The 14,232-nt window shown below is 29.3% G+C and overlaps 1 long non-coding RNA gene across 2 annotated transcripts in view; it reads right to left on the bottom strand.

Moving 5' to 3' along the window:
- The window catches only part of LOC129917812 (uncharacterized), a 62,397-nt gene that overhangs the window by 18,706 nt on the left and 29,459 nt on the right, over positions 1-14,232 (bottom strand). For both annotated transcript variants that reach the window (XR_008772862.1, XR_008772861.1), the window contains one exon: positions 4,803-4,827. This is a non-coding gene — a long non-coding RNA (uncharacterized LOC129917812). The remainder of the gene's footprint in view (positions 1-4,802; positions 4,828-14,232) is intronic.

Below are 14,232 nucleotides of genomic sequence, written 5' to 3' on the forward strand. Positions count from 1 at the left end.
TTGTTTATATTGTAATTGAAAATTGACTGAAGGGTTGAGATTTTTTTGAGGAAACAAAGAAAATCAATTTATGCGATTATAACTACTTAGAAAAGTTTACTATACAAACTATAACAATATTAAAAAGAAATTTTGTTAATTTGGAAAATTGTTTTCGTTTGTTTTGTTGAATTGGTTTTCAATAAACTCGTAAAAATAATGTAAAAAGTTAGTTCGAAAGGAGTTTGAGTAGTTGTTTTTTTTTTGCTGTGGATATAAATAAATATGAATATAAATAGCAGCTAAAAAAAATGAATATAATATTTTATTTGGGAAAAAAGAAACTTTATTAGAGACTTTTAAAATTAATAGATATTAAGTTGGTGTCAATTTTTTTTTTTCAAAATTCTACAAACAAAAATAATAAAGGGAAAATGTTTAATTTATTACTGAATTTTGTTTAATCATCTCCCAAAATTTGCTGCTTATTTGATTACCTACACATTACATACTTTGCCTTAAATGTTATATTTTTTTAATTAATAGAAATAATATAAATAAGTATAATTTTCAAAAATAGAAATTTCGTAAAAAATCTGAATTTTGACCCTCTCCAACAAAATAGCAAAAAATACTATTTTAATAAATATTTTTTAATTAGAGGAAAAAGTTGTCAAAATATAAATTGTAATTCTTATTATGTATGTGTTGGTACCAAAATGTCAAAAGTCATTTTTTTTCACGATGGGGTCAAAATCAGCCCATTTTCCATTTATATATCAACAGTAGACACTATACAATTCCACGAAACCGAACACATATACGATCTATCGCATGTAACAAGTAGATATAAACGTACATCAAACAAAAGTATTTTCAACGAATTCATATAAAAATCAACTGCAAATAAACTTTAATAAATATTCTAATAGTTACCTAAACGAAAAGTTTCAGTCTTGCGTAAACTCAATAACTAAGAGAAAAAAATCGATACCATAAATTTCTCATGTCAGTTCGTTGGGGTAAAACAAAAACCAACCAAACGAACGCAAAAGTTGAATTTCTTGATTAGCCATCAACCCGTAACCGAAAATTGCCAATTTCTGTCTATTCCCACACTGAAAGCTAAGGCACTCAAAGACATAAATAGCACGAAATAAATTTCCAACAAAAGAAGAAGAAGAGTTAGATAGGTTTTTTTTGTTGTTCCTTCTTTCAAACGACTTAATTGCTTCCCAAAAAAAAAAAAAGACTTCGTTCCGTATGTTTACTATAATATCTAGCCCTACCTTACTTTTTTTTGCTTTTTACAGTGCTGTGTGATTTTTTTGTGCGTTTGTTGAAAAAACAAAAAAATATCCAACGGTGTATACAAATTGGAGCCAAAAAAGCACTAAACTGAGCGTCAAATTTTAAAGAGTAAGTTCTTTTTGCGGAAGAGATACGAGTTACCAAACAAAGAAATATTACGATCCATTTGGAAACTCTGCCAAAAAAGATCAATAAATCTGTCAAATTTTAAAAAGACATTTTTGCACAGCAGTGTATTTTAATTTATGAAACTCACATTCATTAGGAACTGTATTCAAAAAAGGGAGTAAAGAGGTGTATTTGCTATTCTATATAGCTAATTTACATAACGACTTACTTTGTTGCCTATAACTAATTATCAGATAAAAAAAAAAATGCTAAGAATAATCAAACAAAATTTTTTTTTATATATTTACAATGTTTAATTATTTTGTTACTAATGTGTTAGTTTTTTTGTGTGTAATCTCATAAAATATTTTTTTTTGAAAAATATAACAGCAACAAAAAGTTCTGGATGATTAATCATTTTTGATTGGGTACTGTGATTTTTTTTCAAGCAATTTGTCAACATATAGGTATTTTTGCCCAAATATTTTATCATATCGGTTTTGATTAATTTATTATTTTTTATCGGGTAGGTGTACTTTAAAAAAAAAAAAAACTGATAAAAAATTCAAGACATCCAGTCGCCATGATTAAAAATCTAATTGCTCTGTAAAAGGTACGAAAAGGCACACACAAACTCAACACACAAAAAAGAAATCAAATGATTAACTACATTTAATTAAATTTTCGCTTTTTTTTTGTTGGACTACATTTTATCGGACGACCGGCTGACGACAACAACGACAACGGCACACCCATGCAAACTTTTTAGTGCAGTATTTCAGCAGCAGTATGAGCACCACATCCCTGTTAGATTGTTAGTTAGATGGTTTTGTGATATGCTCGATGTAGGTGTTTGTGTCTCCTCTATATTCTATATGTTCCAAGTCCCAACCCCACTGGGCGAAAGAGAATTGGTGTGGAAAACATCACCAGCAGCAGGGAGACACTCACATTAGTGAAATCGCCCTTTGGCGTCCAATTGTCTCGAGCACCCATACCACCAACAGCCATCTAGCAGCAACCAACAACAATGGTTTTGGGGTGGCTATCGAAATGTTGTTTCCTCCCTTATCCAGTTATTTTTTTGTGGAGAAGGAAACACAAAGGAAAAAACAAAAAAAAAGGAATTAAATGCCAAGGGTTCTGTCTCTCTATGATGATGGGGCAGGGTGACCTCGAAATGAATATATATGTACTTCAAGCTTTTTGTGTTTTTTTTTTGTTGTTGTAAAAGTATGGGCGAGTGAGTAGTTATAGTGTTGTGAGATCGTGGGAAAGGTCCCACTTTTTAAATTCATGTAGATTGTAGTAGACAAAGGAGTAATAAAGGAAAACTTAAGGATGATGTTGAGTATACTTCGGTTCATTAAATTTAGTTTTAATGAAACTGGAATTTGGTCCTTGAAGAATATTTCGAATTTCATTAAATTCAATCTGTTGAGTGTTGGTACTTTTAGAAAAATCATTTTTGTTAAATTTATGGGATTTTTTTTTCAACAGAAAATACCTCTGAGCACTTTTTATGGTAAAACGTATTATATTCGGTTCAAGTCCACCCTTCGCATGAGTGGGATAATTTTTTTTTTTGCATTTCGAATAATTCCTGTAATCACAACATATATTTCATGGATAGGTATATCAGTGATTAAATATTTTTTAACGAGAATGAGAAAAAAAGGTCATAAAAGAATCAAAAGGGTAAATGAAAAACGAAAAATCTGACCCTTTGTTGGAAGGGGGCAAACGCAAATAGAATATTTGCATCAATCATGATTTTTTTTTTTACATTTTTTTTCTTAATTCAATTGAAGTTGTTGCCCATAAAAAATTTATATTTGTGCATTTTATTTGATTGATGATGGTTTGATGGATTTTGTTATTTTTGTGACGAAAAAAAAGATTTTTTTTGATTATGATTGTACTTGATGAATTTGACAAGTTTGATTTGATGGTTTTCGTTACTAAGGCTAAACACACATTAAATGTAATCTTTAATTTATATAAAACAAAACAAACCAAAACAAAATTGATAGCTTTGAAAAAAATGTGTGTTAAGCAAGATAAGAAGTGTATGTATTGTGTAGTAAAGAAAATAAATTGCACGAATTGGTTAACACGTTCGTGTGAATTTCAGTACTAAACATCCCTTTGGAAATTTCTGTCATTCAACTTATTTTGTCTTGAATACGCCATTTACTTTCTTTGCTATTTTAAATCGAGCTCTACAGATCAGGTCAAAAATATTGTTCAAATTTCTTGCGTGTTTTTTAAATTTTGAAGAAAAAGGATTTTTTTTTTTCATATTAGGTAATTTTGAACATTATTTGAACCCTAATATTTGAGGCATTCTGATAGCAGAATAGGTCAGGAAATCATGTTAATTTTTTAGGACAAACAGTCTTCGGGACTATTTTGATTTTGGACTGAAATATTTTTGTATCAATTTCTTGAAAGCAAAAATAGTCAAATAATAATAAATAAAATCAATAATAATTAACTTTTTATTTATAAAAAAAAAAACTGAAAATTTCGGATAAAGTCCGAAAAACATAATTAAAAATAGGAAAAAAATAAAAAAAAAAAGAAGTAATTCTCTTATTAAAAATCAATTTTAAATCAGACTTATGAAATACATTTTTATAGACTATCTTGAATAGTGTTTCTTATTTTTTGTAAAAATTTATAAAGGAAAAAAACTTGAATTTATTCTCTTATTTACAAAAAATACTGGCGTAGGTACTTGCAAGCGATAATTAAATACCTATCTTGATGCCTTTAGCAAAGAACTTTAAGTGCTTTTCTACAAAATGCCCTTCAAATCTTAAGTCAATTTTAATTAAAGTCAATATTTTATTCTTCTTAGGTATAGAAATCGCTTCTGCTTGGATTTCTTTAATGTTTTGTTTTTATATGAATTTCATTGTTCATTCTATTAAAACGTGTTACCTGAGTAAGGTTTTTTGTTTATAATTTAAGCTTAGCCCAAAAAGGGCCATTTTAATGAAACGCCTTAAAAAAGGTTCTAATCGCTGAAAACAATTATTTTAAAAATTACTTTACCGTGGGTGTATTTTGTGAGATTACGATCTGTAAAATTTGATTTTTTTTGTTTTCCACTTCCACGTTCTTTCTTCTATTTAATGGGTAGGGTGCGAACTTAATTCTAAAAAAACTCATGTCTAATTACTTTGAAAAGGTGCTGGTCTGAATTGATCATTGAACAAAAATCAGATAAAAAATCAAAAAGCACACCTTTGTAGGCTTCACAAAACATTCATTACTTTTATTTGGTTTATAATAAATTATACAATAAGGAAGATACATAGGTAAATAGTAGATATAGGTATTTGGTTTGGTTTAAATAAAAAAAAGAAAGAAAGAACAACAAATTAATAAAGTCTTACCATTTTAAGTTCACCGTTTAAAGCTCTGAAAATAAGAACAAAAAACATAGAATTAATTCAAATAAACAGTAAATTTATAATTAAAAATTAAAATCATTGAAATTAACCACGTATATAGCTATTTTAGACACAATCTATAAAACCCATTTATTTTTCTGACTATCCCACATTTGCAATATCCTATTATTATTCAATCAACTGCGTCACATATGATGTAAATAATCAAATGACAAATGGCAAAAAACTGTTGATTAAATATAAGAAAATAAAACAACAAAATTTCGACTAAAATTTAATAAAACAATAAATTCATTTTTCTACGCCTTCGGAAACGCAATCATCATTAAACTTTAAGAAATAACAACAATAAACTATAAAATAACTAATAATTATGACTAAGTATCTCTTTTTTTATTCAGGAATAAAAAATAGTCAAATTAATTAAGTATAATCATTAATAAAAAAAATCATCAAGGTAATTTGGGCCAACAGTGGCTTCTCCACTCCTTTTTTTTATTTTTAGACAATGAAAATTCCAAATTGAAATTTTGAAAATAGATTACAACTAAAAATATGCAAATTAGTTTCCAAAATATAAGTTCTTTTTTGTCAAAATCATAATAGACAATCAAGATGGTAGTTAGTGGTCTTTTTTTCACACTCTCTCTAAAGTTTGACCCTGAATTTAGACAAAATATAAATTTTATGTTATTGTTCCTTAAACAAAATACAAATTTGTTTTGAAAATTAAAAAAAAAAAAAATAACCACATTTGTGGCACTGATTAATTGTATACATAATTCTTATTTCTATCACCGAGCATTTTTCTGCACAATGTCCGTCTCTCCTTTCAAATCGAAAAGATATTCACAACTTCCGGATGGAAATTCATTTTTAAACAAAAACACAGTTTTTTTTCTTCTTCTTTATATATTTTTTTCTGTTTTATAAATAACTTTTGTATATTTTCCGCACCTGTGGCATATTTAACTGTATATTAGCATTAACCTGGTGTTTTATTTTTATAAAGATCCGATTGATGGTTTTAGATATTTTGTGTGGCCTTGTGATAGATATTTTGATTCTTTAATTGAAAAAAAAATGGATATTTTAAATGTCACAATCAAACAAATGGAAAAGATAAAAATATATGTTGTCAGTTAATATTTATATATTTAAACTAATAAATTTAAAATAAAAACTATGTGTTTACAAGATGCAAAGTTAAAATAAATTAATTGTTAAATCCCAGAGAGACATTTTGTTGAAGATGTGTGATCAATAAATGTCATGATTGGGGATTTGTTTGGAATTAAGAAAAACTACAAAAGAAAATTCCTATTGTTTTTGATGTAAGATCGGTGATAATTTATTTGAAATCAGGGTTATTTATTTTATTTATAAAAGAAAAGAATAATCATTTAAGAATTTTGTTGTAATTGATTTGATGGTGGTTTTTCGTTAAGGCGACAGCTATCTTTACTATCAATTTATAGATCTATTTGTTAAACAATTTTCTATGAATCGCCAATAGAAAAGAGTATAGTGAAGGCTTTTGTATTCTAAGTGAGTTCTCCAGACTGGAAAGAAGACAGGCTGCACAAATATTCTTAAACACTTAATCGGATTTCATCTTTTTGAAGATAACCATCCATTCTCTGACCCATAACATTCCCCAAAAAATGATGAAAAGCTTTTATTCATTCCACAGAAGAAAGACCAAAAAAAAACGTAAATAAGTCAAAGTCAAAAATTCTATATGAATCCAACTGAAACAACTTAATGACCCAAACAATCATTTTTATCTGTCTATAGGTACACAGCACACTCTGTGTTGAGTAATAAACTAAAAAGTAATAAACAAAAAAAAAAAAAAAACAAAAACAAAAACACAAAAATATATCTAAACATATTATAAGTATGTAAGAATATTCTCCAAAATATGTAAGAGATAGTATTTTGTGTGTTGGGTCGTTTTTTTTTCTTCTGATTCAGAATTCAGATGCGAGGATAGTACTCAAGAACCAGCTTGGGTCATAAATAAAACAACAGCAACAGCAAGCAAAAAATAAAAATCAAAAAAGATTCAAAATATAAAAAAAGAAAGAAAATGTAAGAAAAATAAAAAAAGCAAAAAAGATACAATAAGTTTTGTGTGAGGAGAATTCACGAAGACGACGACGATGAAGACGAGAACGAAATTCGTTCAAGGTCAGGGGTATTAGATACTTTAATATACACTTGTGCTCATATAATTAAGCCACTCAAATTGAAATTCGGACTTAGTTCAAAATAAAGTATTTATTTGCTTCACTAACTAAACTTTTATGTACATATAAATATTTAATTATTTTGATTTCATAATATACAAATTTTTCAACATAATCTTATAATTCAGGGCAGTTTTAGTGTTAAACTGTTAAGATTTCGCCAACCCAAGTGGACATATAATTAAGCCATCTACAATAAAGACATCTGATTTCGTGTATATAGTGTTTAAAACCACTTTTTACCTTTAGTATTTTGTTGGATATCCTCTTTGTCGTATAACTTCTGCACATCTATGGGACATTGTACCGACTAGCGCTGCGCATTGAGAAGGAGTAATTTTATTCCACTCTTGTTGGATTATTTCCCAAAGAGAGGCCTTATTCATGGGTTTTCGGGCCGCGACAGACCTTTTTATAATACCCCATAGATTCTCTATGGGGTTTAAATCTGGACTTTGAGCAGGCCACTCCAGAACTCTAATGGAATTCGATTCAAACCAAGATTTTACGACCCTAGAGCAATGCTTAGGGTCGTTATCTTGTTGAAATATCCAGGCGAGAGGCAAATTATCGGCATAATCCCTGTTCAAATGAGTGTCCAGGATGTCTTTATACATTTCCCCAGTCATTTTGCCATTGATCTGTATAATAGGACCAACCCCAGATGAGGTAAAGCAGCCCCAAACCATCACCGATGAACCGCCGTGCTTAACCGTCTTTTTCGTGTATTTGGGATCCAATTCTTTCAATGGAGGGCGTCTGACATACGGTCTTCCATCGTTTCCAAACACGTTAAACTTGGATTCATCACTCCATACGATTAAATTCCAAAAACGCAGGCTCTTATGAAGATGTTCTTTCGCAAAACGAAGTCTTCGTTTGATGTTTTTTTTTGACACGTTTGGTTTTCGTCTCGCGATGCGTCCATTCAAGTTGTTTTCCTTCAATCGTCTTCTTACAGTTTGTGAGGATATTTTAACATTGAAATCCGTCTCCATTTGGGCTCTAATTTGTACTGACGTCATGAAAGGATCGGTTTTGCTGAGCCTAGTCATGATTCTATCCTCAGCAGGAGTGGTTTTACGCGGCTTTTTTCGTGGTGAATCCTCAAAAGTTTGCTTGTTTCTATAATACTGAATCGCGTTCCTTACTTTACCACGAGAAAAACCTAAGATTTGGGTTACTTTCATAACGTTTTGGTGGAATTTGAAAACATTCCCAGATGATTTTTCTCTCACATGGAGTAGAGCTTTTATTTTTGCCCATTTTAGTTAAAGTTTACTAAGAATGAGCTAACAATTAATTTAATTAGATTTTAATAAAAAATTGGTTACGGTAATAATGAAATTACCTGTAATAAATGAAATGGCTTAATTATTTGAGCACTTGCCTTACGAAGCTATCACAAACAACTGCAAGCGATTAAAGAACTAATTCATTTTCTTCTTGATTTGGCAAGTGTTTTTCTTACAAGGATAACGGTAGTTAGTAACCGTTAAAAAAAAAGAGATAAAAAGTGATATAGGAAAAAAAAATTGAGAAAAACGTGTTCGTTGGTTTTGTGGCTTAATTTAGTGAGCACAAGTGTAATTATACCCACGATTTTTCGTTGCCTGTTTTTTTTTGTTTTTGTTTTGGTGTATTTTCTCGTTTTACCTATATCCTCTTTGAGTTTCATTTTCGTCGAGATGGTTTCTTTTTTTTATCCATCCGCGTGTGGTGTGTATTGTGTACAATATCAAGGAGAGAAGGTGTATCACCTTTTTTGTCGCATCTCAAAGCTAAAAGTTAAAAATGCATGACTCTTTATCGAAAAAAGGTGAAAACAGTGTTGGCTTGAAGGAAGTTAAGGCCTTTTCATTTTGTATGCATTTATATTTCTATCAAAACTTGTTTTGTTGGGCTAACTAGCATTGTGTAAAAAAAAAGGCGAGTTATTCAAATAGACTAAATTTTGACTGATTTTGAGATTAAAAATCCTACGATATCCTAAACTGCCTGGTCCAATTGCAATTTTTCAAATAAAACATTTTTTTAAAGTGGTTAAGGAACTTGCTAGACATCGTTTTAGTCCTGTTTTAGATATTCTTTTATCGTTGAATGATGATGGTTCACATGGTCCTCATTCCTCACATGTAGATTTTTAATTTTTTAAAAACTATTCTAGTTTTATCTCAACAAATTGACAAACAATTAATTTCACTCGAAAAGTGTCAAACAGTTTCTCGCGGTATTTAACCATAGATAAACTATTATAACTTAGATTAGTCTTCTAACTTTAAAAATTTCAAATTTCAATTTCCTGCATGATTAAATTGAAGATACCTAAAACAATTAATCAAGAATCATTTTCCAGAAGTAGGCATTGACACACAACCCACTAAAACTTTGTATAGTTTCAACACCTCATTTCTTAATCAAGCAGTGAAATAAATAAAACAATTTTTCTAAAAACAAACTGATAAAATATTTGCAAAAATTAAAAGTCAACTTTTTTAGTCGAGAAATATTATTTATAAACAATATTTTTTTTCTGTTCTTTAATAAAAAGGTAAACTTCCCCCACTTTTTTATAGGCATAAATTCTACTATAATCACGTAGCGTTACACATTAAAAAAAAATACGCTTCGTCGGTGTTATCTAAACAATTAATGTATCGTTTCTACTGACTAAATGTCTACCAGAGATATATTTTAGTTTTTTTTGTTGTTTTTCTTATTATAAGATAAAAATCAACAAAATATTTTGTTCAATATGAATACGTTTATTGGTGTATTTACTTAAAAAAGCAAGTCATAATAAATACCAAGGAAAATTCACCTGAATAAATTTTTTCTTAGTCATTTTAACACATTTTTTTGACTTTGTTTTAATTAAAAAAAAAAGATACAAAAATTATTTGTAAACAAAGCAGTTTGTTTGTGTTTTCATATAATATGCGGTTGTAAAATTCGATAACGAATAATCCACATAAACAAACAAAATTCTATAGAAAATGGACTCCTGCTATCTCTATGGTACCAAACCTATACTAATATCCTCTCTCTCTTCTATCATTAAAACCAATCCATTTGACCCAGTCTATAAAGAATCTATATATAAGGATTTCTTATCGTTAAAATCAGTACAATTTGAAATTCCGAATTTATGTACTACCTATAATCCGGGATCCTTTTCTGGCGCCTTGGGAGTAATTTTCAACTTCTATTACTTCCTTTTAGTGCACAGAGGTATTATTTTTTTGGGGGGTGTTTCTATACTTTAGTACGTACAGCAAGACCAAGTAGGTACCAACAAATTTTTCGTCTTTATATTGAATGGTTGTTTTGAGGAAACTTTTATCGTGTCGTGCTAAGATCGTAAATTCATGCGAAATTAAATTGTTCAATCACCATTAAAAGCAGGGCGCGTGCATTGAGTCGTGATTAAAATTCAATGAGCAATTAATTGATGACTCTATATAAGGTATTGGGATTGGGAGTGTGGAAATATAAACACAGTGCTTGCCCTGATTTTACTATTTAAGCACTTAATCAATGGAAGGGTTTTTATGTCAAGAAATGTGTTAATGGCTAGACGGAATGACAAATAAACAAATTTATTCAGTGACCCTAAGAAATTTAACAAATGAAAATTAATGACCAAGTCAAATCTTCTAATAGATATATTTTAAATATAGTCTACACCAGAGATCTGTTTTTTAACATCAATGGCCTTGAGTCCGTCGTTTGGTCTATAACGATGATTTGTTTTCTCTAATAGAAACTTGTGTGTGTTCACTTTTTTAAATTTTTGTTCTCACATTGAAAATTTAATTTGCATGCTATTTACCTAAATACTGATTAATGATGTAGTTTCACTTTGCAAATAGGTACGAATACGTATGAACGTTTAGATTTGCACACTTGTTTTTTTTTTATATTCAAACAGACAATAAATAAAAAAAAATAGAAGTCTGAAAAGTTTAGATACATATAAAGTTCAAGAATAATCATAGCTTTTGACAGAGTTTGCTATGAAGTCAGAGTCAGCCATAGAGCAGTCATTAAAGTCATTCATAAAGTAAATTAAATAGAGGAAATGCTAAAAGCCCCCACATTTTAACAATTTTACATATTTTTTTACACCAAACAACACAACACACACAATATATACCAATGATGGATTTTTAATAGTTGCATTAGACTATTACATTCATTATGTGTTCAGTTTTTTTTTTGTTTAATTTTTTTAATTTTCTGCTGATGATTATATAGTGAGTAGTCATCTAAAATGCTTAGAAACATCTGTCTAGTCAGTTTACAGATGACTTTGAGATGTAATATTAGATGATGACGCCTTAAAAATAAACATGCAATATAAAGAATGCTTTTGCTGTCCATGTGTTGGAAATATGTTTCAAGTTTTGAGATGAAGATTATCATCTCGCTAAGAAACGCGGATAAGAGAACAAGAGCTTTGTTTGGTGTTTTTTTTTTAAGACACATGAATTAACTGATTATAATTCTGTGAATATTTTTCTTTGTGGAACGTGACCTAGTTTTGGCTGCATTTCTTGAGAAATAGTCATTTCATAGAAGTATAAACTAAACACATGATTATTTCAATTTGGTATAATTTTTTTTGAAATCTTTAAGGCAAGTCTGAAAGACAAATTTCTGGAACGAATTCGAAGTTCAATCAAAATTAATATAATGTCATTAAAAATCTTACTTTGAATGACCAAAGTAAGATACCTGAAACCTCTAGGTTCTTAGGCTTTAATTGGAATCTTTTCTTGATACTCTTTCTAACCACATTATTCCATTCGCAATAAGATTATTTCTCAAGAAAATCTTAAAAAATTCTCCTCAAATACTTTATCATCACAAATCAAAATTATTTACCAGGAAATCCATTTCGAAATTTGACCCATTTTTTCAATGTGTAGTGAAATTCTTCTTAATCCAGCAACAGAGAAGTGTACACAAAAAAAGCAAGAAATTACTCTGAAAAAAAATGTTACACATAAACGCCCTCAATAATATACAAAAATAGCTCCAGAGAGCTGAAAATTGCATTTAACTCGCACCAAAGTTTTCAAAAAAAAAGCTAAAAATTTTTGTTTGGACAAATACAAAAAAAAAATATGAACAGGAAGACGACCGACGACGAAAAAAAAAATGAAGAAAAAGCAAAAAAAAAATCGAAGTCTACTTCCGCTATAGAGTTGCATGTGAATAATTATGTATTCCATTTGTTATCCATTTTCTATTTGTTCCTTTCCATTTATATACTCTTCTACACACAATATTGGTGTGGCATACAATATTATATGCGCTGGATGGTGGTGATGATGGTGGCTCTTCTGCTATGGGACTTGTTGTAGCCAAAGCGCTAATACCATACAGCAAAACGCACCCTTATTTGGGGACGAAACTATACTAAGCGAACGACTAAAACGACGAAGCGGCTAACCCATAGACATTATAATTCTACATAAGTTAGGTTGGTAGGTTTGTGTGTTTTCTAAATGGATAAGCGCCCATAACCGCATGCATAATATACACGAATAAACATTTTTTAGACCAAATAGAATTGTTTTTGTAGTTGCTTTTTATTTTTAAATAAGGTAGAGTGGGGTATAAGTCTCTCCGGCAATTAACACTTTAGTTAATTAAAAAAAGAGTAGATTTTGTGTCTATTTGCGATTTAAAATAACCATCCTCATACAATTTTAAACTAAAAAGTATTCAAAATAAAGAAAATATATTGTTCGTTCTTGTTGATTCTCACTAATTCAAGGGACATACAATTTACTGTAACAAACAATCAATTTTTCATATTAAACTACCTACTTTTATTTGAATCAAATTTTCACCATTGGATACAAGAAAATAAGTGCGAGTTTAAAAAAAAAATTTATTAAAAATGTTCGTTCTTGTTGATTCTCATCAATTCAAGGGACATACATTCTGTTAGACAGAATCTTTTCAATTTTGTTTTAGTAAAGTGCCTTAAATTTGAGACAAATTTATACTATTCTTTGATACCTATAAGAAAATAAATGCGAGTGGAAACAAAATTTCTATAATGTTCGTTCTTGTTGATTCTCATCAATTCAAGGGACATACATTCTGTTAGACAGAATCTTTTCAATTTTGTTTTAGTAAAGTGCCTTAAATTTGAGACAAATTTATACTATTCTTGGATATAAGAAAATAAATGCGAGTGGAAACAAAATTTCTAATAATGGTCGTTCTTGTTGATTCTCAACAATTCAAGGGACCTAAAATTAATTCGGGTAGAAACATTTTTTTCTATATTTTTCTTTCCTTTTACTATTGTGTGTGATCCAAGTTTACCCTACACTCTGTGAGAGAAAAAAAAAAGAGTGTGTGTACACATGTACACGCGACTGAAGTTATACTTCTCATTCAGTTTATGTAAATGAATTTCATTTGATATTTTTAATTTCTATTATTAAATTAATTAACCCACACTTCGTTTTTTTTACATTTTTATCAACAATAAATTAATTCTTTCATCCTCCTTGCGTCCATGTAGTTTTCAATTTATTCTGTGAAATTTACTCATGTTGTGCGGTTCAGAACGTACGGTATATGGTTAACGAAAGTAAATGAATTGCGCATAAAATGTGCGATATGGTAATTTTATGAGAATTGTGTGTGCTTCAGCACTAGTAGTAGCAATATGGAACTTGCAGGGTTGCTACAAAGCTCAAAAGTGAGCTGAGCCCAGCTCACATCTCAGCTCAAATTTTGAGCTAGCTCACTTTTGAGCTATGTACCATAGCTCCAGCTCATTTGAGCTGAGCTGATGGTTGAGCTGAGCTGTTGGGTGAGCTAAGGTAAAGTGAGCTGAGCTGAGCTGAGCTGTGATGGGTGAGAGAATACATTTATTTTTATTTGGAAAGTATAATGAAATTTGAAGATATTTTAAACTTTTATAAAACACCATAGCTTAAGATGTTTGGTTCTAGTTATTAATGGAATTATTTTAACACATGGATATTTTTATAAATAAAACAGATAATTTTTCGTGATCTTTTCTCTTGGTTTTTTTAATAGTAAATATATTTTTCTATTTTTTTAGTAAAATATTTCTTTTTTTATCATAAAAAAAAATTCCGGTACAATCCGGTTTTTCGACTATTTTC

Source organism: Episyrphus balteatus, chromosome 4 (genome assembly GCF_945859705.1).
Source record: "Episyrphus balteatus chromosome 4, idEpiBalt1.1, whole genome shotgun sequence".
Classification (NCBI taxonomy): domain Eukaryota; kingdom Metazoa; phylum Arthropoda; class Insecta; order Diptera; family Syrphidae; genus Episyrphus; species Episyrphus balteatus.